Genomic DNA, 27,632 nt, shown 5'->3' on the forward strand with positions numbered 1-27,632 from the left:
TAATTTGTGTTGGGTTGGCCAAAAAACTCCTTTAGTTTTTTTTTTCTTATGATGGCTCCACTAGTTGTCTTTAACTTCATTCAAAAACATTTTGTTGGGTTGTATTGTGACAGCTGTCATGTCAGAGTGCAGTTAAAAAAAACCTTATCAAAATCGGTGGACTTTTGTGCGGCCATTTTAATACCGAAGATGAAAGAAAATATGCAGCGTTTTTGGTGTATTATGCTTTATTATTTCAAGAAAGATAAAAATACCATCGAAATGCAAAAAATATCTGTGCAGTGTATTGGAGATGGTGCTATGACTGATCAAATGTGTCAAAAGTGGTTTGTGAAGTTTGTTGGTACTTTTGAAATTTTGGCCAAATAATTCCTTTGCTATGGGGCTGTCGTATGCATTGGAAGATGTTTAGCAGAACCCCAGGCCTCTACCCAGTAGCAGGAGATAGCTGACATACTCAAAATATCCAAAACAATAAAGTTATTGGTGAAAATGAAAAATGTGCCTTTCAGTTTATGAAAAAGACTAAATGGACTTTTTGGTCAGGGCAATATGTGTCCTAAGCCCTTTTGCCCTTAATCCACAAATAGTCTATTACAGCTGAAGATACCAACCTCATTAGGTGCTTACCTCATTTGGTCAATCTGCCCTGACTGGTGAGGGCTTCACTTATTTTCATTCCAGTTTAGTTGTATCTTGAAAAACAATTTAAAATCCAACATTTTTCTGAGTTTGACTATATATTTTATTACTTTATTTTTGTTTACACTATTGCAGATATCTCCCTTTCCCCGCCTTTGCCCACCTTCCCACCACCCGTGCCCTCCCCTTCCCTCTGGCCATCACCACACTGTTGTCTGTTTATGGGTCACGCATGTATGTTTTTTGCCTAATCCCTTCACCTTCTTTCATTTAGAGCTCTCTTTGTCTCTCCCCTCTGAGAGCTGTCAGTCTGTTCCATATATTCTTGTCTCTGTCTCTGTTTTGTTTGTCCATTTATTTTGTTCATTAGATTCCACATATAAGTGAGATCATTTGGTATTTGTCTTTCATCACCTGACTTGTTATTACAAGTGCATAATAATCTCCAGGTCCACCCATGCTGTCGCAAAAGATAAGAGGTCCTTTTTATGGTTATGTAGTATTCCACTGGGTAAATGTCTCACAGCATTGTTATCTACTCATCTGCTGACAGGCAATTGGGCTGTTTCCAGATCTTGACTATTATAAGTAGCACTGCTGTCAACATAGAGCTGCACAACTACTTTCAAACTGGTATTTCAGGATTCTTAGGATATATATTCCCAGAAGTGAGAATGCTGAGTCAAAAGGCAGTTCCATTTTTAATTTTTTGAGGAGATTCCATACTTGTTTTCCACAGCAGCTTCACCAGTCTATATTCCCACTAACAGTGCACTAGGGTTCCCTTTTCTCCACACCATGGTCAACACTTGTTTGTTCATTTTCTGATGAAAACCATTCTGACAGGTGTGAGGTGATAGCTCATTGTGGTTTTAATTTGCATCTCTCTAGTGGCTGGTGATGTTGAGCATTTTTTCATAGGCCTCTGGGCCATCTGTATGCCCTCTTTGGAGAGGTGTCTATTCAAGTCCTTTGCCTATTTTGAAAATAGATTGTTTGTTTACTTGTTGAGTGTGTAAGGTCAAAAACAAATTATCCAACATTTTGATATGTCTTTTCCTGAAAAGATTTCTCATCTTGCAATGTTGTTACTTGCTTTTCCATTAACCATCATACAGTATTTTTCTAATAGCATTTTCCTGTAAAAATAAACATAATTCTCAAACGAAATAGAAACCATTTTACTTACAGATGTCCCCTAGTGTTGGAAGTTTAGGGTATTACTCTTGCTGTGTTTGAACTAGTAGGACATGGGCTCAGGGAATCACATAGGGAACAAAATATCCTTAACAATCATACCTCACAATTCTCAGAATTCAGATGTTCTTAGAGAAGTTAGCTTGAGAAAGAGACAAGGTCTGAGAACTTCCCCCACCCAACCCCCATGCCCTGCTATTGGATGCTGCTGTATCATGATTGCATTAGTAAAGTGAATTCAAAGACACTGAACTAGCCACTTGCATGGAAATTTTAGCCTGTTCTCATAATTTCAATTACGGCAGAATGAAAAATCCAGACAGGGGTGTCAAACTCATTTTCACTGTGGGCCACATCAGCCTCTCAGTTGCCTTCAAAGGGCCGAATGCAATTTTAGGACTTTATAACTATTCTTTAACTAGGGGCAAGGAGCTTGGTACTGCCGCTGGGTAGCAACAAGGTGCCGGGTGGATAAAACAAGTGGAGGGCTGGATTTAGCTCGAGGCCCTTCAAAGGGCCTTTAGCTCAAGGGGCTCAAGGCCCTTTCAAAGGGCCTCAGTTTGAAAGATACACAGACTAAAAGTAAATAGATGGAAAAAGATATTTCTTGCAAATGGGAAGGAAAAAAAGCTGGGGTAGAAGTATTTATATCTGACAAAAGACTTTAAAACCAAGGCTATATAAGAGACAAAAAAGGACAGTGTGTAATGATAAAGGGTACAGTCTAACATGAGGATATAACCCTAGTAAACATATACACACCCAACATAGGAATGCCTATGGATGTAGAGCAAATCTTGATGGACATAATGGGAGAGATCTACAGAAATACATCATAGTTGAAGATTTTAACACCCCATTGACTTCCATGGGTAGATCTTCCAGGCAGAAAATCAACAAGGAGACAGTGGCCTTAAATGAAACACTAGATCAAATGGATTTAATTGATATTTTCAGAGCATTTCATCCCCAAATAGCAGAATGTACATATTTTTCAAGTGCACATGGAATGCTTTCTAGGATAGACCACTCGTTAGGACCAAAAAAAGTCTCAATAAATTTAAGAAGATTGAAATCATATCAAGCATCTTCTCTGACCATAATGCTATGAAACTAGAAATCAATCACAAGAAGAACACTGAAAAACTTGCAATGATATGGAAGCTAAATAACATGTTATTAAACAATGAATGGATCAACAATGAGATCAAGGAAGAAATCAAAAGATACCTTGAAGCAAATGAAAATGAGGACACAACAATCCAAAATCTGTGGGACACTGGGAAAGCAATCCTGAGAAAAAATTCATAGCATTACAGACCTATCTCAAAAAAAGCAAGAAAAAGTTCAAATAAAAAATCTATTTCGCACCTGAAAAAATTTGGAAAACAACAAACAAAAGCCAAAGTGAGTAAAATAAAGGAAATAATAAACAGAGCAGAAATAAACAACATAGAGTCTAAAAAATGATACAAAATACCAGTGGATCCAAGAAAAGGATCCACTGGAAAGGAAAGGTTCTTTGAAAAGATAAACAAACAAGATTGACAAACTTTTAACTAGATTCAACAACAACAACAACAAAAAAAGAGAAAGGAGTCAAACAAATAAAATCAGAAATGAAAGAGGAGAAGTATTGAGTGACACCAAAGAAATACAAAGGATTGTAAAGAAATATTATGAATATCTATATGCCAATAAACTGGACAACCTAGATGAAATGGATAAATGCCTAGAAACATGCAATCTTCCAAAACTAAATCAGAAAGAATCAGAGAACCTGAATAGATAGCATACAGTTAGTGAAATTGAAGCAGTAATTCAAAAAACTCCCAACATACAAAAGGCCTGGACTGGAGGATTCACGGGTGGATTTTACCAAACATTCCATGAAGAACTACCACCTCTTTTCCTCAAACTATTTCATAAAATTCAAGAGGAGGGAAGGCTCCCAAACTCATTTTATGAGACCAGTATTATCCTATTTCCAGAACCATATAAAGACACTACAAAGAAAGAATGTTATAGGCCAATATCCCTGATGAACATATATGCTAAAATCCTCAACGAAATATTAGCTACTCAAATACAGCTATGCATCAAAAAGTTTATACACCATTATCAAGTGGGATTTATTCCCGGAATGCAAGATTGGTACATTTGCAAATCAGTAATTGTGATTCACCACATAAACAAAATGAAGGATAAAAATCACATGATCATATCTATAGATGCAGAAAAAACATTTGATAAAATTCAGCATGCACTTATGATAAAAACTCTCAGCAATGTGGGGATAGAGGAAGCATATTTAAACATAGTAAAGAACATATATGACAAACACACTGCCAGCATAATACTCAATGGGCAAATTTACAAGCATTCCTCTTAATATTGGGAATAAGACAGTGATGTCTGCTCTCACCTCTCTTATTCAACATAGTACTAGAAGTCCTAGCCACAACACTCAGACAACAAGAAGAAATAAGAGGCATCCAAATTGGAAAGGAAGAAGTAAAACTGTCATTCTTTGCAGATGACATTATACTATTCATAGAGAACCCCAAAAATTCCACCAAGAAACTACTAGAACTGATAAATGAATCAGCAAAGTAGCAGATATAAAATTAATATTGAGAAATCATTTGCATTTTTATATGCCAATAACAAACTAACAGAAAGGGAAATTAAGAAAACAATTCCATTCAAAATTGCTTCAAAAAGAATAAAATACCTAGGAATAAACCTAGCCAAGGATGTAAAAGACCTGTACTCAGAGAATTATAAGACATTAAAAAAATAAATTGACAAAGATACAAGTAAGTGGAAGTATATACTGTGTTTATGGATAGGAAGAATTACCATCATTAGAATGCCCAAACTACCCAAAACAATCTGTAGATTCAATGAAGTCCCTATCAAGATACCAATGATATATTCAAAGAACCAGAACGAATATTTCAAAAATTTTGTATGAAACCACGAAAGGCTCTGCATAGCAACAGTGATCCTTAGAAAGAACAAAGTCAGAGGAATCATACTGCCTAATATCAAACTATACTATAAGGCCATAATCAAAACAGCATGGTACTGGCATAAAAACAGGCACATAGATCAGTGGAATAGAATGGAGAGCCTAGAAGTAAACCCACACCTTTAGAGTCAATTAATACTTGACAGAGGAAGCAAGCACATACAATGGACTAAAGATAGTTTATTCAATAAATGGTGTTGAAAAAATTGGGCAGATATATACATAAAAATGAAACAAGACCACCTTCTTACACCACACACAAGAATAAATTAAAAAGTGGATCAAAGACTTAAATGTTAGACCTAAAACCATAAAAATCCTAGAAGAAAACACAGGCAGCACAATCTCAAACATTGCTTTTTTATCAAATATATTTCCCCAGGCAAGGGAAACAAAAGAAAAAGTAAACAAGTGGGACTACATCAAACTAAAATCTTTTTTCACAGCAAAGGAAATCATCAACAAAATAGAAAGACAACCCACAGAGTGGGAGAACATATTTGCTGATACATCTAATAAGGTGTTAATATCCAAAATTTATAAAGAACTTACAAAACTCAACACCAAAAAAACCAAACAACCCAATTAAAAAATGGGCAAAGGACCTGAATAGACACTTCTCCAAAGAGGACATATGGATGGCCAATAGACATATAAAAAGATGTTCAACATCACTAGTCATCAGAGAAATGCAAATTAAAACAATGAGATGCCATCTCACACCAGTCAGAATGACCATCATTAATAAATCATCAAACAAAGCTGTGGAGAAAGCAGAACTGTTTAGCGCTGTTGGTGGGAATGCAGATTGGTGGAGCCACTGTGGAAAGCAGAATGGAGATACCTGAAAAAAATTAAAAATGGATCTGCCTTTTCACCCAGAGATCCCGCTTCTGGCAATATATCTGAAGGAACCCAAAATACTAATTTGAAAGAACCTAAGTACTCCCATGTTCATTGCAGTGTTATTTATAACCACCAAGATTTGGAAGCAGCCCAGGTATCTATCATCAGTAGATGTGTGAATAAAACAGCTATGGGACATTTACACATTGGAATTCTACTTGGCTGTAAAAAAGAAGAAAATTATACTCTTTGCAAAAGTATGGATGGACCTGGAGAACATTATGCTAAGTGAAATAAGACAGAGAAAGACAACTACCATATGATTTCACTCATATGTGGAATCTAATGAAAAAACTAAACTAACAATTAAAATGGGGACAAACTCATAGATGGAGAGCAGGGTGACAGCTAAGGAAGAGGAAGGTTGGGGAGGGGAGGGATTGAGTAAAAAGGAAAAAGCCTCCTGAACATGGACAGCAGTGTGGTGATTGCTGGGGAGAAAGGGGTATAAGGGGACTAAATGGTAATGGAAAAGGAATACAATAAGATTAAATTTTAAAAAACTATAGATAAAAAACAATGACATTTAACTGTTTTGATTTAAATTTCTAAAATTACAAGCAATGCTGTGTAATTTTCATGTTTTTAGTATATTTCTATTGGTTTTGTATGTCCTTTGGTCATTTTTATTGGTAAATTGATGTTTTCTTTTTGATTTGTGATATAGGCTTCTTTATGCTATAATGATCACTTTTTTTCATATTTGCTTTATGCATTTTTCCTTATTTTACTCTCTGCTTTTTAATTGTCTTTATAGTGGTATGGTAGATATTGCTCCTTCCTACCCAAATTCGTTCCCTCCTTTTCCATAGTGTGGTATAGCTAGGCATGAGGCTTCCTAGTTAGAGATAGTTTGTTCCAACCTTCTTAGCAGTTCAGCAGAGCTATGTGGCTAATTCTGTCAATGAGATGTGAGCAGAGGTGTCTGCCCAGGCCTTTGACACAGTAGGAGTGCTTTATTCATATACTCTTCCCCTGCTGGCCAGCTGGAAATGTAGATGTGGTACAGGCCCAGCTTTGACCACGCAGGAGACAATACTACTTCAGAAATGGCAGAACAAGGAATTGGAAAGAACTTGGGTGAACATTAATGGCACACCTTGAACTTTTAGGGAGAGAACATAAAATGTTTTGTTCTCAACCCATGGACATGAACTAAGGGGGGGTGGGGATGATGGAGGGTTGGGATATAAAGGGGGGAAATAGAGAGAACTGTAATAGCATAATCAATAAAAAATACTTAAAAATAAAAAAATAACATGCTTTGCTTCTGAAGTCGTGATGCTGTTGACTCTTTAGTTGTGATAGCAGTCTATCCTTACTCTAATGTATTTTGTTGTAGAGAAGTTAATTTTTTAAACTAATAGTCCATTTCTTTACAACTTTCCTCACTGCTTTTATGTAGTAATTTCTTTCTCGACTCAATATCTTATAAGCATTTATTATTTTTATAGCTTATTATGTTATAATTTTAAAAAGTATATTTCTTTAACCTATTTTGAATTGGTTTCGATGCAACATGAGGTAAATTGAACACATTTTAGAAGAATTTGTGCACTTGTTTCAGCACCAATGGTTGAATAATCTCTCTTTTCCCCATTGCTTTATGGTTTCATTTTACTATGTGCTTATACAGATTGTTATTTTGGGAATATCTGTTGTATTTCATGTAGTGCCCTTTTCATTATTGTGAAAGTAATGTAATATTTTAATTATTATAACTAATAACTACTGAGTTTATAGTATAACTTAGTGGAGTCAGTATATTTTGTTTGATCTTGTTTCTCAAAATTTTCTTTGCTGTTTTTCTTGTACATTTTCTTAGATTAATTCAGAATCATTCATCAAGTCCTTGCCCTCTTTACTCTGTACCAAACAAAAGTCTCCTTAAGATTTTCATTATTATTGCATTTAAACTTCCACATTATTTAATGTTTTTACAACATTGACTTTTTCTATCCACTAACATAGCATGTCATTCATTCATTTGCTACAAGTAAATAAAACTTTATAGCTTCTTTATGAAATCTGATATATCAATTTGTTGTAGTTATAATATAAACAAATATATTAAATAACAAATATTAAGTACTATGTTTTTAACATGAATTGGCCTTTCTTATTATATTTCCTAAATATTTTGGTATATTAGGAGCTTTTTTTATTGAATATTTACCTTGTATGGGGCCTGTTTAGTAATTTCCCTGAGATCGCAGCTGGTTTTCAGCTGTTTCTTTACATGTATTTGCTCTGGGCTATGATAAAGCCCCTCAAGAAAAGTCTTTACAACCACTGACTTGATTTTACTCAGTGACAATTCTGTTCTTTACTGCTTCTAATGCAAACCTTAATTCTTCTATTTATTTTTAGTTTCTTTATAATCTTCACTTAGCCAGGTCTTTTTCTTCTCAGTCTATTAGGGTTATCGTTATACATTTCTCAGCTCCTTCGTTGAAAGCATTATTTTGGGGTTTCTTAGAAGTGTGAAAACAAAGATGACTGTACGAAATTTTTACCGGCCTCTTTTGTAATACTCACAGTGGTTGGAATCATAGGATTCTTAAGTATTGGAAACCCATATTATTGACATAGTTTACTGTTACAATTTAATGCCTTCTTATATATGTTAAGTATAACAAGATTTTTTATCAGCCTATGTTTATTTTTAAATAATGTGCTTAATAAGTAATACATTACTTTATTTTCACCTTCTGGATAGGCTAAATTTTATTCTGCCAACAATGTCAATCAAGGTCCCAGTGGAAAACAGATGGTAGAGTCCAATTGGTTAGTCTGAAGACACTCTAAAGACAATTTACGAGGATATGGGTGAGAAGCAGGAAAAACCCAGAAGGAATAGTGCCAAACTCCAGAGCCAACCAAGGATGACCAGTGGTTGTCATAACCCGGGAAGGAGAGCTGTGTGGGGAGGGTCTCCTAACTGAGGCTATGCCTTCCACTGAGGGCCACTCCTAGATAGCAAGAAGCAAGTTTAGAGAATAAATGATGAGCCTTACTCCTATCCCTAGATCTCCTTCTGGTGCTAGAAGTCAGAATACAAGAAATTCCATCAATCAGGCCATACAAGTCATCCTCCAGGTGCCTAGATTGGGGTGGAGAAAGAGAAATCTGGAAGAGCAGGCAAATGATATCAAGTACATTAAAGAGCCCTTATCTTTTCAATGGCTTAAACAATACTGGTCATTCTCTGGCCAAGCCTCCACTCAGTGAATGCTCTGGATGGAAACCATACAAGGTCAAGAGTATATTTCATGAGGAAGAGAAGGGAAAGATAGCCTAGAAAGATAATTCACAGGAGGTAGCTGAATGGCAACAAATATCACTGGATATTGCAGAAGAGATGGGTAAGTAGCTCAAATAAGTATGGAGCTACTCTTTGAAAGCTTTGAAAGCTTTTTCTGTGTCTCATAGTTAAATAATTATAATGCCAATAAAACTTAAACCTTCTCTTATTTATAATCTCAATCATTTAAGAAGTTCAAGTACATCAGCCAAAGCAAAGCATGGTGACATCACCCATTGTCTTCCATGACTTTTTCCTTGAGGAAACTTGTAGGAATCTCTCACTCACCTGCCCCAGAAAAGCACTGGACTAGAACTCCTACATTTGTCTTTTTATCACCGCTCTTCTCCAGCTTCCCGAATCTCCCGGACAATACCTTCCAATATGGCACATTTTCCACACTTCACGCAGCTCCTTGGGTCATGCAGGTTTTCTTTTACTCTCACTGATTTTCTCTCTAGAACCTTCCAGTATGACTTCTGCCTTTCTTTTTTCAGAATTCTGGGGAATGGAGAGCAGGTTAGCAGGCAAGAGCCAAAAACCTCGGAATCAGGCAGAGGGAGGGGAAAGCTGTGGACAAGTTAATAACTTTCTCACATCTTCTCTTCTTCCTGTCTTTCTCTTTTCCCCTTACTAAGAAGGGAGAGGAAGGAGTTATTAAAAGGCTGCCAGGATCTGCCCACCAATCTGAATGACTGGGCCAGGTTTGCCCCATGGTGGGTACGGCACTTAAGAATTCCACAGAGGGAAAGGCATTTGCAGGAAACCTGCCATTACTGTTATGTTTGTGTGGTAGACTTTGGTATCTCCAGAAAGTAAGTGAACAAAGGTGTGTGAGTTTTTCCCGCAGAAGGTTTTTTAAGCCCATTTATTTCTTTTGAGCAAGGTGTGTACATCTGAAAGTTTTTTTGTCAGGGAAAATGAGCTGATGATGTGAGGGGCTATGGTGCAGACTGAAGTGGGTAGGTGGCTCCTCTACCTGTGCCCACGATGCCCTGTGAGGCCCCCAGAAACTCCACTGTGGGTGTTCCCAAGTGTTGCTGTGAGTATGCCATTGCCCATGGTTTTCACAGGAGATGTGCGGCAGCAGCATTATGTCTCTCCTGGCCTGCCAACCCAATTTCATGGAGTTTTTGAAAAACAGTCCCCTCAGGGAAGTCCATGGTTGTCTTGACATTTGGGATAGAAAATATTCACAGTGTAACCTTTACGTTAAGGACTCATAGCTAGGGAAAAACAAAACAGATTGACTTGCCTCCATGTGAGCATTTGGGCTGGTGCTCAAAGGGAACCCTGCACAGGAAGAAAGGGCAAGCAGAAATTCAGGGGGAGAGAGAAGTGAAAAATGAGAATGTACACATCAAGAATTTTATCTGGTGATACATATTTACCCTTTGAATCTGGGGCTGGGGCAATACTTATTAAATATGAGCACATGAATTGCCATTGGCCTAGAGAGAATTCATTCTTCAGGATGTCTGCTGAGACCAGGGAGTTGAGGAGGGAAGTTGGAATTGGAGCGTGGTTAGATTGTAGGGGCAACACCTACCTGTTCACCATTTAGTTATGGTGTCTTTGAACATTGGCTCGCACAAACTCCATGAGGTCAGTGGTTTTTGATATTGAAGACATGATGTGGGGGAATGATAGGAGGCCCGCTCAGCTCTAAAGGACTTGTAAGATGGGACAGAACCTTTGAAAGGGTCTGTGAGGTGACAGCTACTCTCCTAGCGGCTTCCTCGCTAGCTTACTATTTTCTTGAGCATAGCAACTATGTTGTTGATCTTTGTATCCCCCACAAAATCATTTTAGAAAGAAAATCGTTAAGGAACCTCTGTTAAGTGAGAGAATCTGCAAAGGAAACATAGCCAAATCACAGTCGGGAGCAAAACAACTCTCCCATGGCTCCCTGTTCATTCCACATTTTTGCAAAAGGACCCAGAAGAGCAAGTATGGAGACCAGAGTTCTCAATTCTGACCTCTTCCTGTTTACGCCAGAACGTTCTTTTGTCTGTGCTCTCAGAATATATCTGAGATTATTGGAGCAGAGAGAAAATGGGAGGGGGCCTCTAACTCCCCTATTCTTCATTTATGTGGAATGATTCCACTTTTAAGTTTTTTTTCATAGTTTTGCATAGTATTTGTGAAAACAACAATAATCCCTCCCTCATTCTTTTAGGACTTCTATCTAGACATGGCAGATTGATCACATACATTTCTCTCCTCTTTCACTTCAGGTTTCTGTTAAAATAATATTCAAAGAATAAAGCCAAAATTATATAAGCCCACAGGGAGATAGACTCAGCACGATAGACAACAACAGACGAGAGAGGCTGTGACACTTTTGGAAGACAGGAAGGAGATGGAGAGTAACGGATGACTGAGCAGAGCAGAGAAAGTTAGAATACAAGTACTTTCAGAAAATAATACCAATAAGAAATAAGCATATTCGCTCAACAAAACCCCAGGAAAAAAAACTGGAGTTGAAGTCCAGGTATGACATAATGTGGTAAGAAAATCAGGAAACAGAAGGGAAATTAGGAGAATTAGTGGAAAGTTAGGGTATGGAGTGTGTGAACACCAACTGCCCAGGTCAGAGCAGTGAGTCTGCTCCTCACCTCCATTTCTCACAATCCACTGCGCCTCCCTGCATTCACTGCAGAAAACAGAAAAATGTCTGGAAAAACCAAACCAGGGAAGCTCTGGTTTGGAGAACATGGCCAGATAAGAGGGCAAAAGAAGAGGGGCATATAGTGATAGTTTGCATGTTGACTAGCTGGGGACCTTGGCGTCCTTTGCCTGCCTATCTCACAGAGTAGATGAGCCCAGACACATATAGGTTCTAGGTAGCTTCTTTTAGAAACCAAAGAATCCCAGAAACAAGGCCTGTGAATATTGATATTTGAGGATCCTTCGACTAAAAATTCAACTCATCACATACTCACCTTGAGTAAAACCCAACTGTTGCAAAGGAATTTTGCTTAATCCATACAAAGTCCATCCATGCAAAGGAATTTTTTGTAATCTTTTCGTTACCTTATTCTTAACATGAACAGAAGGTGAAGGATCCCCATACATCTGAGGAAAGACTCCACTGTGAAAAGAAGAGACTCATGTATGGAAAAAAAAGATAAAACATAATGGCCTTTAGAATCTAAGGCTAAGGAGGGGCATGAGAGGGCACAAGAATAGTCCTTTTTGGTTGTAGTAGGAAATGGACATGTTAAATAAGTTGTTCTCCACCTTGGCTTCACCAGATTCACTTGGGAACATGAAAAATGCTGATGTCTGAGCCACGGACCCAAAGAGTCTTATTTAACAGTCTGGGGCGAGGTCTGGGTATTGAATGTTTAAAACCTCCACAAGCGGTTCTGATATACATCCAAGGTTAAAAGCTGCTGTTTTAAAATATAAATTTATTTTAGTTAGATTAAAAACTAAAAGTTAATTTTTATTAAAATGTTATCCTACTTAATAAAAATGGAAAAGGAGAAAACTGGGCCACAGGATCAAAGAAGTCTTTAGCCTGCTGCCCAGGGCCCTCCCATCTTCCCCAGCTCACCTTTCTGACTTCACCTGCCAGGACTCAGTGTTCAGGCCACGGCCACACCACCCTTTAGTGTCCCCACACATGTTGGCTCCCTTCCCTTTGCTTTTCTCATCTGAGCACTCTCGTATTTAATTACTATTCTTTGCTTATTGATGTTAAAATTATCCTTAAATGTCCTGTCTGTTGCCCCGCTGTGTCACCACCCAGCACAAAGCAGTCTTCCTTCCTAATCTTTACTGTTACATGCTTCCTGTCTCACTGATTTCATGATGAATGTCTTCATTGCTATAGACATCCAGAAATAGCTAGTAGGTCACGTGGCCATTCAGGTTTGTCTAAACACCCCAAATTTATGATTGTCTGAATATACCACATTTTTACTAGCTTACCATTTACCACAAGCATTATTAACATTATCTTCTTTAATTTTCACAGCAACGATATTTCCACTTCACATATGAAGAAATTGAGTCTCGGAGAGATTGTTGACAAGCCTGGTGCTGTCCAGGTGGCAAATGGCAGAAGTGAGACTTAGGTCTTTCAGGTCTGTTCTTGTTCTAAAACAACACCTCTTCCGTTGTTCTGTAGGCAAATTTCCTGTTTTCCCAATAGAGTGTTAATACCTCGAGAATGAGAAGCACGTATTACCTTGAAAATGAGAGCCATGTATTCTGCTTTAAAAACTCAACAATTGGTACAAATTCAGTGGCTTGCATGCTGTAGGCACTTCTGGAGCTGTTTGCTGATTTGATGGTGGTAATAATAGGTAATATTTATTGTGTCAGGTCTTTATAGGATTATCTCATTTAATCATTACTGGAAGAATGTGAATTGGTACAATTATTATTTTAATTAAAAAATTAACAACCTAGCTTGAAAATGTAAAGGGACATGCACAGTGCCATTCAGCTTGTCAGAGTGGAGCCGAGTCTGAAACCAGAACTATCAGAGTCCAGAGCTCAGAACTTTTTGCCTCATTTCTTCTCCACATGAAGTCACTAAGAGCAATTCTTATGAAGATTTTTCAATTCATTTGAAATCATTGTTCTTTAGATTTCTCCAAGACACAGTTGGGAGTGAAGGCAGGACAAAGTGCTACTAATCTGGTGGATGGCGTTCACCATGGCAGCTTGGAGGGCTGCTTGAACCCAGACCTACACAAATTAACAAGCCCATGTGTCGACTTTTGTCTGGAAATCCATTCCAGCTTCCTACAAGTAGCTGAAATTCAAAAAAGCTAATGTATCTGTTAATTGTAACTTTAAATCTTGTGAAAAAACAAAACAAAACAAAACAATAACCTGCAAATGACATTTGAAACTTGGCCACAAAGTTTTAGAAAATAAACACACACACACACACACACACACACACACACACATTTTTTGTCACGCGGCAATGGTTGGGAAGTAAATATATCCCACTGCACTGATCTTACAGCTTGTCACATTAATGTTTCAGAGCACTCAATATAAATATTAAAACTAATAGCTTCACTCTTCAGCTATTACTCCTCCATCTTCTGAAATCATCATAAAACTTTCAAAGCCTTTTAGAACATTTACACACTTGAATTTGATGGTGGGGAAAGGAGATTAACACAATGCAGCCCACAAGCTTAAATAATAGTGAAGAGCTGTTTAAGGAATATGCTTTATTTGTTCATCATTTCAAGTAAAGTTTTCGTTTTGATGGAGGGGGGGAAATCAAAGTATAGTTGTCAGGGGAGAAGGCTGAAGTATTGCTTTTCTATACTGAAGACTTGCAGAAAAAAAAAAGAAGTCCATGAGAATCCCAGTCCAAGGTCAATCAATGCTAAGACTGTGGGTACGTAAATAGCTAATGGATTGTAAAGACACATACCAGTGTTATGAATTTTTAAAGAGCAACTCTTCAGCACAGAACCCCATAAATCAATGATGACTTATTGGCTGGATCAATTATGCAAACTTTCAAAACATTTAATGACAGGTAATGAACAGGCCTCTGGAGGACACTAGTCGACAGCAGTGTTTTTGTGGTTGTAGTTACAGCTGCTTGAGTGAATTGGGTAGGGGTAGTTATTCCTAAGAAGTAATTAAAACTTAAATCTAAGAGTTTGTCTGAAGCAAAAGAAGATAATTACTTAAGTCTTCGTACATATCTTAAATAGCTAGGGAAACGGATTGCCCCTAATGTATTCACAGGTGGTCCAGGTTGGTTTTAGACTGAGCGTGTCATTCTCAGGGGGCTTCTCTTTCTAAGCATTTGTTTGGAGGCTTCTGGCAAAGCAATCTAAGCAGAAAGGAGAAAGATAATTTTTGAAAGAGGAAAAATGATAGCAGGGGGAAATGATACCACAGGGTGGGTTCTTAGCATTATTTAGTTTGAAATTAACTTTAAAAATCAATTGGGCGGACAGCCAGACAGGCAGAGAAGGGGTAACACTGTGAGATTCCACTCCACCTAGAAGCAAAGGACAGAAAGCTAAGTGCGGGTTGGCTAATCCCATGGAAAGTCTCACATCACTTGTGGCATTACAGTGCTTTAATCACAAATTAAAACAGTGACCCAGTGAAAGACAAAGGACTTGGGGGAAAGATTTCTGAGTGTCATAGTCCTTTAGAGTTTAAACATTGATTTTTTTCATTGTATAACTTCAGATAAATCTTTAGATTATGACAAAGACAAAAGTTAAACATGCCATTCAATCCTAAGCATGGTTCTTTCAGACTAAGCCACTGACATTGATGCGGTATTTCTGTGTTAACAGTTAAAGAATTGCTCAGATCAGATAAAGCCTTCTGACTGGGTCTGAAAGTACCAAAAATTCTGATATTCTTACCGAGCTTTCACTCATTTTACTGCTCAGCAGAAGGATCATAAAAATGGAGAGTGTAAAGGAAATTGGTTGTGAATTGCTGAGTTCAAGTGTCTCTGGCCTGCGATTGTTTTCTGTGTCCTGAAAATTATTGATGCATTTTCAAAATGCTTTCAGTTAAGTGGGAAGAAAGGAAGTATCTTAAATACATTACTGATTTTTGGATATTTCGTTTTCTCAAGAGGCTGACTACCAAACTCACATAAGGAGCTTGAATACTCTGTGCGCATTTGGTAGAGACAAGACTTCCCCAGTGATGAAGATCACAAGAAAATTTGGCACAGTTTCAAGCCCAAACCTGTGATATGTGTTTACTGTCATATTCGTATTTATGGCTAAGTAAAGCGAGTCAAATATCTGGATCCTTTGTTAAAATATAGGTATACTAATTTGTGCTGATAAATAAACAAGAGCTTAGGGTTAAGAGGTAAAGAAATCTGTGAGTTTAAGTCCTGGACCTGATATTTACTTGGCTGTACAACTGTAGGCATTTCCTGATCTCTCTTATTTTATATTCTTTTTGGGGTTTTTTTTGACTCCATCTTTTTAATTTTTTCTTTTTAAATACTTTACTGTATATGTTATTACAGTTTTCCCCCCTTTGCCTCCCTCCACATAGTACACTCCCACAGTCATTCCCTAAACTGTTGTCCATGTAGTCCCTCTTATTCTGTAGTCTCATCTTTACGTAAAATGGATGGCATAATTTCTACCTTAACAAAAACACCTAGCCTGTAGCTACTCAGTAATGATAGTGGTTATTGTCTGCCAAATCTGAAATATCCCTGGGAAAAATAATTATGGAACAGAATCAGGGCAAAAGTTGTTGCTAAATTCAAAGAAATACACATCCTTCTACCAAAGGAAATTGCCTTCCAGAATAATAATAGCTGTTAACACTAAGGTATTTATTATGTATCAGGTGCTTTACCTGTACTAACTCATGCAACTCTGTCAACTCTTTTTTTTCCCCTTAAATCCTCACCTGAGGATATGTTTACTAATTTTAGATTTTAGGAAGAGAAAGGGCAGTGGGAGAGAAAGAAAAAGAGAGAGAGAAAGAAAAAAAGAGAGAGAGAGATCTTGCAAGAGAGAAACATTGTTCAGTTGCCTCCTGTACATGTCCTGACTCCGGGGATCAATCCTACAACCTTTTGGTGTACGGGATGATGCTTTAAAAAACTGAGCAACCAACCAGGGCCAAGTATGTAAACTCTTTGACAGAGCACTGTTATAACTGTTTTATAGACGAGGTCATGGTATCTCAAAGAGAAATTACTGAACTTGCCCAGGCATAAAATTGCAGAACTCAAAAGTAAATCAAACTGTGTTTGGCTAGAGTCTGCTGCACCATGATGCCAAGCTTGTTTTGGTTTTGGTGAAAACAAAGGACTGAAAATACTATACCCCAAGTTTTCTCATTGATATGCATGGCTCTTGTAGAAATAAAAAGAGACAAGTTTTGCTATAGTGGGTTTTTCCCAACTGCCTGGGAAAGCAAATAAGGCCTGCAGTGGTGGTCATAAGGTTGAAATGTATCCTAAGTTTAAAGAAACGAGAGGCAATGGAGGGTGGTTTAGTACCCAGTCCAGTGTATGTGACCTACTGACTAATTCTATCAGACAGTATTCGTGCTTGAGTAATAAGTGGTCTGTTACTCTGACCCAGGGGTCTTGTGTTCTGTCACTTTACTTATATAAAACTATGGCAGGCTAACCTGTAAGCTTTCAAGTAGGGGAAAATCTCAGACCGTTCAGTTGCTGACTTAACACTGAGGAGGAGTGGTCATAACTGTCATATCTCCATGTGGAAGAAAACACCAGAAGTGTCCCCAGTACATGAGTTCTCTGGATTTCCCACCAGAATGAGAGGTAGGGAGTGGGATGGTGGAGACAAAGCTTTCAAAATATCTTATGTTTAAGCCGATATTCTCATAAAGGTAAGGACTGGAGCAAGAGATACAAATCATAACCCAGTAAAATGTTAATTTATGTATATCAGAACAGCCAATATGAAAATATTGGACATACCAAGTGATGACAGAAGGTGGGGCAGTTGGGACTATATATACACTTCTGGAAGGACTCAATATGGGGGCAATTTACACTTCAGAGGGCAATTTGATAATAGTAATAAAGGTGAAGATACCAACTAAGCACTCTAGAAATTCTACTCCTAGATGTACATCCCAGAGAAACTTGCACAAGTAATGTATACAAATATATACGAGTAATGCATACAAGTAATGTATATTATGTATATATGTATATGTATATATATGTAAGAATACTCATTGCAGCACTGTTTGTAAGAGTAAAAATTAGAAAAATTAATATCCATAAAGAGGAGAATGAATAAACTGAGGTAAATTCATAGCGTTCAGCAGCTTATGTGAGTAAAGAGAAAATGGTGTATATCAATAGGGATAAATCTCAAACACATAATATTAAACTAAGAGTAAGTTGGTGACACGTGCTTAGTGTATGATACCATTTGCATAAAGTTTTAGAACACATAGACATATATTTTAGGAATACATTTACAAGTAGCAGGAGTATGAAAACATGTACAGGACGAGTGTTTGGTGATATGGAGAAGGAAGGAAATGAAATAAGAAAGGGCACACAGAGGTCCTTAAATTGTAGTTGTGACGTGTTATATTTTAAGCCTGGTGGCAAGTACAAAAGAATTTGTTACATTTTCTTCTATAGCTTTTGCCTCTGAAGTATTTCATAAAAATAACTTTTTATAGGAGTATTTATCATTTATATTGGAAGAGAACAGGTAAATTTTGGGGATATATACCAGAATAGCTTAATTAATGGTACAGTGATTCCTACCTTAGAAGATTTAGAATTTTTATAATGTCAAAAAATGGATCAGTTTGATCATCCATCAGTTGGACAATACATTTTTGAAACCATCAGTCATTTTTATGGTATTAAATGCAGTTCTAGAAGACTCCTCCCTATGATCTATTTGTTTTTTGAATCATTTGTGAAGTTTTTTATTTATTAGATGATACATTATTAATTCATAGTGATATATTAAGGTAAATGTAATTAACAATCAATTAACAGTAACATATCGATAAATAATTAATGTACATTAATTATAAAATTTACTAATAAAGTTCCATTATTAATGGTACTTACGCCAGGAAGCAATCAATGCCCAGGAACTTAACTTGGCAGCAAATGGACCCACAAACCTACACTAAAGGATCAACTGTGACCTTGAAGAGCAAAGATTATTCAAATTATTATTCTTTTAAAGTTATTGAGTGAAATTTTTAAAAATTCAATTTTCTGATAAACAGCTTTGAATATCTTTAAAATGGATATTTGAATGAAAATCATGGTTTGCTCATGAAAGGTGTCCTCAAATATCTAACAACTTCTATCTCAGTTTCTTTCGTTCTTTATTTCATTGTTGCTATTTTATTTTGCTTTTCTATTTATTTCATTTTAAAATATATTCTGTTGGGGAAGGGATGTGCACGCCCACGCGGAAGCCCCCGGAAAAGCGACCCGGAGGGCTGGCAGCACGTTTCCCCAGTGTCCCAAGCTCACAGTGCTGCGGTCTGAACGTAGCGCTCGCTTGATGACTTCGATGATGAAGGTACATCAGACCGGCCCGACGGAGGCTGCCGTCGCCGGAAAAGCGCCCAGCACCACCCTCGAGCTTCTCGCAGAACCGGGAGCCGGGCGCACGTGCAGCCCGGGGCGCAGACCCGGGGGGCGGAGAGGGGGACCTGGACACCCACCCACCCAACGCAGGTGCAACCAGCTCTGTGCTCGGGGACATTGAATACACGTGTATACATACTTTTTTAAAGATATGAAGACAACTGGGGAAATCAGAATATCAGATATTTCATTAAAGAATATTTTGGGTGTGAAAAAAAATAAAATATATTCTGTTGATTATGCTGGTGCAGTTATTCCATTTTATTCTCCCCTTTATTCCCCTCTACTCTGTACCTCCCTCCAACTGTAACAGGGCACAGCCAAGAGGGGGGCCCCAGAAAAGGATTTGGGATGGGGTCCAGAGCTCAGGGTGTCCAGGAAATATTAAGATGTCCTCACACGGCCCCTCCCCCACCAGGGGGGAAGAACAAATGGAGCAGGGCCATTGAGAGCTGTTTTGCATAGCAACAGTTTTGCAGCTAACCTCTGGAATGGCCATTTAACATATCTATAACCTTTAACTGGTTTCATAGATATGTTAAATAGCTGCGGCCATGCTTTGAGCCAGGAAGAAGGGAGTGGCTTCTACCCAGGATGTAACTGGGGGCTGGTCCCCTGAGTTACAGAGCTTGTGTGAGCTTGGAGAAGATTGGCTCCACGCCATGGGGCCATATCTGCCCAGACTAAAGATGGCAGCCCAGTAAAGCTGGGAGGGTATGAGAGTCCTGGCAGGTGTAGCTGATTGTAGGAGGAGTCGGAAATGGGGCCACAAAGGAGGATGGGTGCGGATATTTAAACCTAGAAGCGGCAGCCATTACAGAGAGAGCCACGCGGTCTCAGCTGACTTAAGGCCCCCTCTTGCCGAGGTGAAGAGGAGAGAGAGCCACGCAGTTTGGGGCAGAGTGCAGACCCCCTCTTGGCGAGGTAAAAGGGAAAACCACACAGCTTTGCCAGAATGGAGACCCCTCTGGCCAGGTGAAGAAGAAAGCCACACATGCTTTTGGTCAGAGTGCTGACCCCTGTAGCTTTGGTAGAAGAGGCCCACTTGGCTTTGGGGTGCCCCCTTTGGCTGCATGGCCTGGAAAGTAGGAGAGAGTTTGACTGGGACTTGGTACAAAGAACTCTTGCCAGTGGACCTTGAGAGGGTGCCACATGACTGGATTAACGAGAGATCCTGCCTGCACGGTGACACAGCTGACGGTGCTAACAACCTGAAGCACAGATGTGTGCTCTTTTCCTGATTTTCGGTACCCGGAGTTGCAAGTGGGAGAAGCAAGAGCTGTGTGGGTATATGTGTATACCCTAAAAGACTTTGATATTTTAGTGGAGGCATTAAGCCTAAATAGCATTAAATAAACATTTCATTTCCTTTTCACAAATCTCTGGCATTGAGAGATGTCTTTCCAATTGGCGGCGGACGGAAGAGCCCAGTAGATATTAGTATTCTGTCCTTGGGAGGGGTCCCTGTTCTGTAGCAGTTTTTGGCATCCCTAGGTGGGCCAAGTATTGCCCCCTGCCCCCTGGACCTCTTGTTTGGTAACACAACCAGTATTCCCCTCCCTTAGTTCACACCCATGGGTGGTACATGTAAGGGTTTTGGCTTCTCCGCTTCCTATACTATTCTTAACCTCCCCATGTCAACTTTGTAACTACCATTTATGCTTCTTATTCCCTATACATTTTTCCCTATTCTTCCTTTCCCCCTTCCCCCCTAATTTTCTTAAATAAATCCCTTTAACATTTTATATAATAAGGGCTTGGTGATAGTGAACGTCTTTAAGTTGACCTCATCTGGGAAGCACTTTATCTTTGCTGGAGAGAGTAATCCTGGGTGTAGGTCCTTGCCTTTCATGACTTTGAATACTTCTTCCCCACTCCCTCTTTCCTTAAGGTCTCTTTTGAGAAAATAGCTGATAGTCTTATGGAAACTCCTTTGCAGGTAAGTGTCTCCTTATCTCTTGATGCTTTTAAGATTCTCTCCTTATCTTTAATCTTGGCTAATGCAATTATGATGTACCTTGCTGTGTGCTTCCTTGGGTCCAACTTCTTTGGGACTCTCTGAGCTTCCTGGACTTCCTGGAAGTCTATTTCTTTTGCCAGATTGGGGAAGCTCTCCTTAATTATTTTTCAAATAAAAGCTTTCAATTTGTTGCTCTTCCTCTTCCCCTCCTGGCACCCTCATGATTTGGATGTTAGAACATTTAAAGTTGTTCCGGAGGTTCCTCTCTCATTTTTTTGATTTCTTGTTTCTTCATTCTGTTCTGGTTGAATGTTTATTTCTTCCTTCTAGTCCAAACCATTGATTTGAGTCCCAGTTTCCTTCTCTTCATTGTTGGTTCCCTGTGTATTTTTCTTTATTTAAATTTGCATAGCCTTTACTTTTTTCTCTATTTACGACCATACTCAACTACTTCTGTGAACATCCTGATTATCAGTGTTTTGATAGGTTTGCTGTCTCTTCATTGCTTAGTTCTAATTTTGGAGCTTTGATCTGTTCTTTCATTTGGGCCATATTTCTTTGTCTCCACATGCCTTTTGTGTCACAAGGGGCAGAGCTTTAGGTATTTGCCAGGGCGGGGCAATCCATGTCGCTGCATCTCACTGTATGTGGTTCCTCCAGGGATCCAAGAGGAAAGAATGCCACTTGCTTGGCTCCTGGCTGGCTTTCAGTCACTTCCCCCACTATGCACAAGCAAATTGGGCCTTTCTGGTGCTTATTACTGGGTGGGTGGGTTTATATACTTTCTAGGACCCAGTAATTCTCTCCAACAAAAGACCCCGTGAGGCTGGGAGTTTCTCCCACCACCACAACACTTACAGGTTTTTACAAGAGGTTTTGAGGCTTTACTTTTCTGCACTGTAACCCTGGGTTCTATGGTCTGTCTCCCTCCTCAGTTGTTCCTCCCGGTTTATCCGCATGCAAATGTGGGACCACTCTGTCTGCCAGCTGCTGCTTTGCCTGCCTGGTCCTCCAGCTGCAGCCTTGCTGCACATCTTCTCCATCCCAGTTACCTGTCTTTGCCCCTCCTATGGCTCTGGATGAATGTTTCTTCTTTAACTCCTTGGTTGTCCAATTTCCATACAATTTGATTTTCTGTCAGTTCTCATTTTTTATTTTTAAATTTGCTGTTTAGCTTCTTTTGGTTGTGTGAGGAGGCAAAATGTATATACCTACACATCCATCTTGGGTGAAAGTCCTCTTTATGAATTTGCGAGACTGAAATTTGGTGGCCTCGCTATCTGCATTTAATGATAATTTAAGAATTATCTTTTGAATTACAATATAGATTCCTTCCTGTGTCATGGTCATTTTTTGGAGAATGAGGTGATTGTGTAACTTAGTGGGGTCTACTTATAATCTGACATGTACTCTCATCTTACATTAGAGGCCTTTACCTTGTGATCATTTCCAAGATTTGTATTGAATATTTGTGACATGTCATTACTGTTCACAAGATATATTTTATCCCCTATATTCTAACTTTTACCTTCTCTCTGAAACTTCAAAATATATTCCAGGACCCACAGATGATAGCACCAGTGGCTCCTTACCTGAGCTTATTAAAATATTAGTAAATTATCATCCAACAGGTGCAATCTGGTTCTGATACAGACACAAAGACACGATTTTTACTTCAATTTTTTGCCCAATTTCACAATTCAAAAACCAGGGAAAGAGGCTAAGAATGAAGATGTGTATAAGGTACAAACTGAGTCCTTTTCAAGCCACATCTAGATCTGCAAAGAAAGGGGCATCTAGACTCTCCCAGGTTTCAAGTTTTGTTGATAAAACAGTGCCAGTTCAGAAGACTGCCTGCTACTTGTAACTGAAGTGGTTCTGCCACCTACTTGCTGAAAGTTCTCTGACTTCCAAAATACTGAGCTACAGAAGCTAAGCACACCAATTAATACTTGGCAGACAGTACAATTTATAAAACAAAACTGTACTAAACTAAATATCTACCAAGACTTCTTTCTAAAAATATTCACAGGTTATTAAAGTTGTGAGGTGCAGTAGAAATCAATCTCTTTTCCTTCTATTTTACAATAGAGCAAAGGGAGGGTCACAAAAGTTGTGTTACCTGTCCAAAGCCATTCTCTACTGTGTTCAGTTCTGAGGCTAATAATGTAGTTAACTTATCAGTGGTATTATTACAGCGGTTGTTCTAGAAGTGGATTTCTATTTTGTACAGTTAATTCAATAAACATTCATTGAGGATCCACTGTGTGCCAAATGCAGAGCTAAATTCTAAGGCTATGCTTTAAAATGAGACAGTCTTCACCATTGCAGAGCTTCAGCCTATCAAAACAGACAGGCATTAAGCAAATAATCTCAACTGTGATGAATATCATTAAAAGAGAACTAGATGCTGAGGAAAACTTAGGCAACGGCAACGTGGCTTTCACTTTAGCCCGGGATTAGGCTATTCCTGTCTCATAGAATAAAGTAACATTTTACGTTCATTGCTCCTTGGGAAATAGCTATTTCTTCACTTTTATGGGCAAGTACTTAGAAAAACATATTTCCTTGGCCTAATTTTTTGTATCAATCCGAAGGAAGACTATTCATTACTAAAAGACAGTTAAAATTTGTGGTATGGTTTTATACACTTAATTATAGAATCCTTTATATACTTACTGTATTTTATGAGGATGTGGACGAAGGCATTACATTCGTTCATTTTGTTTGTCATCATGATCAGTTCTAAGCCTAGTCAAATACTCACTTAAATGGTACTAAGCGTGGTTTAGTCAAATCATGGCTTACAGTTTGAGTTTCCCCAAAGTGCAGACCCTGTGACATAGGCTTCCATGCAGGTGGTTTCTTTAGAGAAGTAGTGCCAGAGACAAAAGTGGGGAACGGAGATGAGTGATACCTGGGAGGGAGACCAGTCTGGGCTGTGCTATTCTGCTGTGACCAGCACAGGAAACTGGAGCTCCTCCCTGTTGAGGACAGACAGTCTAGGAAACCTTGTGAGAGGCCCTACAGTTCTCAGTGAGCCGCATTCATCCAAGGGCGCCCACACTGCACTCACTCATCAAGAGTTGCCCCAGGGAGTATCACCTTCTCCAGCATGCCCTGGAATGGCTGAATGGGTCCAGCAAGAGTCCAAGTTTCTGGTTCCAGGACAGAAAGCAGGATTACATGTAACATTGAGATGAGTTTCTGTCCACCTCCACCTGGTTGTGGCAATGTACAGAACAAGGAGGAGAGATAGGATGTCAGATATCCCTCACAAAGAACTGTTAAATATGGTTTCTTCCTTTTGACATGTGAAGGGTGGGTGTCACAGCATCCATAATATAACACAATTTAATTGGAAATGCAGAATTTTTCAGAGATCTCATCTGGAGCTGTCCTTGGACACAATTCTGTTAATTCAAGGCACAAAATGGAACCAAGGATGTTGCTTAGGGATTTAATGAGTATTTGTTAGCCAGAGCTTTAGAGAATGAGGAAGGAATGCCTTCAAAATGCTGGCATCTGTGGACTGAACTAACACCAAGATTATTCTACCCACCTATTAAACCAACGTTCTCAAGTCTTTTTGATGTGCTGCAGTATGCTAGAGATGGGGAATAGAGGTTCAGTTAGAAGACAGGGGTCTGTGCTTAAAGGTGGGCTCAGCCAGCGGTGGGAGAAAGTAAACTGATAAACATCACCAAAAATAAATTCTGAGTCAAATCATGGATTTGAAGACAGTAAGAAGAGCACAGCCAGCTCTTCCTGGGGTGCCGGGAAGAGTTCACAGAGGAGGGGCTGGAGGGGTCAAGATTAATGCCACTTTTACAGTAACCATATGCTTTTGTTTCCTCCCATCCATAGTTGAAAGTTGTTGTATATATACAGAAACATAAGAATTAATATCCTAATGGTTTGTATTATGATGTGGTGCTAATTTATGTGAAGTCAGTCCTGTCTTCACACAGTTCACATTTCAGTTTTCTGAACAGAATGAACAGGTCTCATCAAGCGTCTTCTTAGTTGCTAAGAACTTCATAAATTCCTCCTTGTAATTGACTGGCTTTCAGACAATAATTGTTAACTGATAAATAGGAGAATTGTCAGGTGTGGAGTCAGTGGTGAGAGAAGATATTTTCTCTGTTGCACTTACAAAGAATCGCCGATAAGACCTCTGATCCCATTAAGGATATAAACTCTTCAGATGGATTTGATGACAGCCCCATGGGCTGCCTGATCCTCACCAGCTTGGCTGTTCTCAGCGCATGTTCAGCCAAAGGGGGATGAAATCAATGCAAGAATTTCATGGCCTCCAAGAAAATTACTGTTGAGAGATGACCCAGTTCTTTGATTGGTGTCATCAGAAGACAGGCCTCCTTGAGAAATGAATGTAATGACATCCACCAGCTGCTTAAATCCTTTCTAGTATATGCATTTGCTTTTAAATAGCTTTAGAATTTTAGCATAAACTATGGCTTGCTTTCTTCCCCATATTTGGGCTCTGGGCATCTTTAAAGCTGCAGGCAGAGGCATGCCTGGCAAAAGCAGGGTGCTACTCTGCATCTCCCAGGACAGGCAAAGGCATTTCTGCTTGGACCCCTTAATGATGAAGAGCTAAGAAAGTGGCAGGAGTGGGTCGGTAATTTCAGACTGATTTCCTCCCTCTCCTTCACCGAATCCCCACTCATGAGGGTCATAGTCAGTGGTGTGAGCTTAAATCCTAGGACCCTGCGCATTGCGTTGCCACCATTCCTTCCCCAACACACAGCAGTTCTTGCATTTCTGTGTTCTGGCTTTACTCACTGTCATGTTGGCACTGACTTGTGACAACTCTTCAAAGGTTTTTGTTTTGTCCCTATGAAACATCTAGTTGTAAATGAAGAGAGAAAATGGGTACAGAAGTCAAAAAGGTTAAAACAGAAACCTAGAGCAGAAATTACAGAACCTTTGCGAATCAATAAAATTCCATGGCATTCTTAGGTGATCCGTCTCCAGGGTAATACCTGGAGCCTTCTTCCTTTCTCCCTCTACTCCCCAGGCCATTATTTTTACCACCTCTTCACCTCACTCCCCCTACAGGGAATACAAGGAAATATGATGGATAAGATATTGCAAAGATATAGTAACAATAGCAATCTTTTAGATTGAAATGTTTCCTGAGTGCTTAGTTATGTGCTAGGCACTATTCTAAGCGTTTTTCACATATCGGCTCAATTAATCCTCACTACACCCCTGTGGGGACATGCTCCCTTTTAGGTGAGGCACTGAGGCACAGAAAGCTAAAGTAACCTTCCTAAGGCGATACAACTAAATGTATCTCTTTCTTAGTTAGCACTCTTTCGTTTGGGATAACTGTAAAGGATTAAATAAAAGAACTATATAACAAATTAATATTCATTCCTATCGTTTCTTTGCCAAATGGAAAATCAGGTACTGGGATTGTTAGAGGAGTAACATCTTATGCCCCCTCCAAGAGAAAGGAACTATACGTGGCCTTTAGTCTCTCTGGCCTGATAACACCCTTCTGGAAGATGGGAGATCCTGAGCCATCCCTAGGGAGCCCAATGTCCATCCTAACAATACATACCTTGCCATCCTAACATGAATGCTTGGCTAAGAGAACATTATGAATAGTACCTTTAAGACAATTGTGAATAGTAAGCTCCCACCACACACCTTCTTCCCAGGGGCCCACAAATGGCCATCCTCATTCAGGTGTCCTGGTATGTTACCAGTTGCTGCAGGTGGGAAGGTCAGATAAGGTGTAATTTCTAAATGGCACTGGGATCTCATTCTAACCCAAAGCATTTGGGACAGAGCAAGTTTGTGGCTTCTAGCATATCTTTGGCTCCAAGGACAGACTTTGGGAATTTAGCTCTACTGGGACTTTATCTTCCCACATTCCCACTTGGAGATGTACTCTCCATGGGAAACCTGTGAAATGGGTGTCATCTGGAAGAGCTTAATTGAAAGAGCTCTCGAGCCTTTGTCATTCTTGATAGGTACTCCTGGAGACTGGTGTATAAATGCAGGCAGAGATGGAAAATTTCCCACCACTCAATCTAACTCTGACTGTGGGCCTAGGTTGAGTTTGCCAAATGGTTTACTCATTTATATAGCCATCAGTTGAGTGTAACATGGTAGAGCATTGGGTGACCACGCTAAGAGGCATGCAGTCAGTTGGCCCCCTGAGGTTCCTTTGGCTTAGGCATTGGGGCTTGCCTGCTGACCAGCAGCATGAAGAGGAAAGTTCATGCTCTGTGCCTGTATGCCTCATGTGTATGCTTCATGCATTTGGGAGGAGGCAGCCCCACATCATAAAAGCTCTCTGAAAGCCACTGAGGTACCTCTCTAAAAAATGTAATGGACTGCACTGAAAACCCAGCTTTGACTGATGTGAGGTTTGGGACTCTACCCAGGCAAGAATCCATGCAGCAAGGAGACCAGAGAAGGCAGATGACCCAGAGTAGGGCCAAACTGTTTACCA

This window comes from Artibeus jamaicensis, unplaced genomic scaffold (genome assembly GCF_021234435.1).
Source record: "Artibeus jamaicensis isolate MK-2021 breed Jamaican fruit bat unplaced genomic scaffold, CSHL_Jam_final scaffold_1019, whole genome shotgun sequence".
In the NCBI taxonomy this organism is placed as follows: Eukaryota; Metazoa; Chordata; class Mammalia; order Chiroptera; family Phyllostomidae; genus Artibeus; species Artibeus jamaicensis.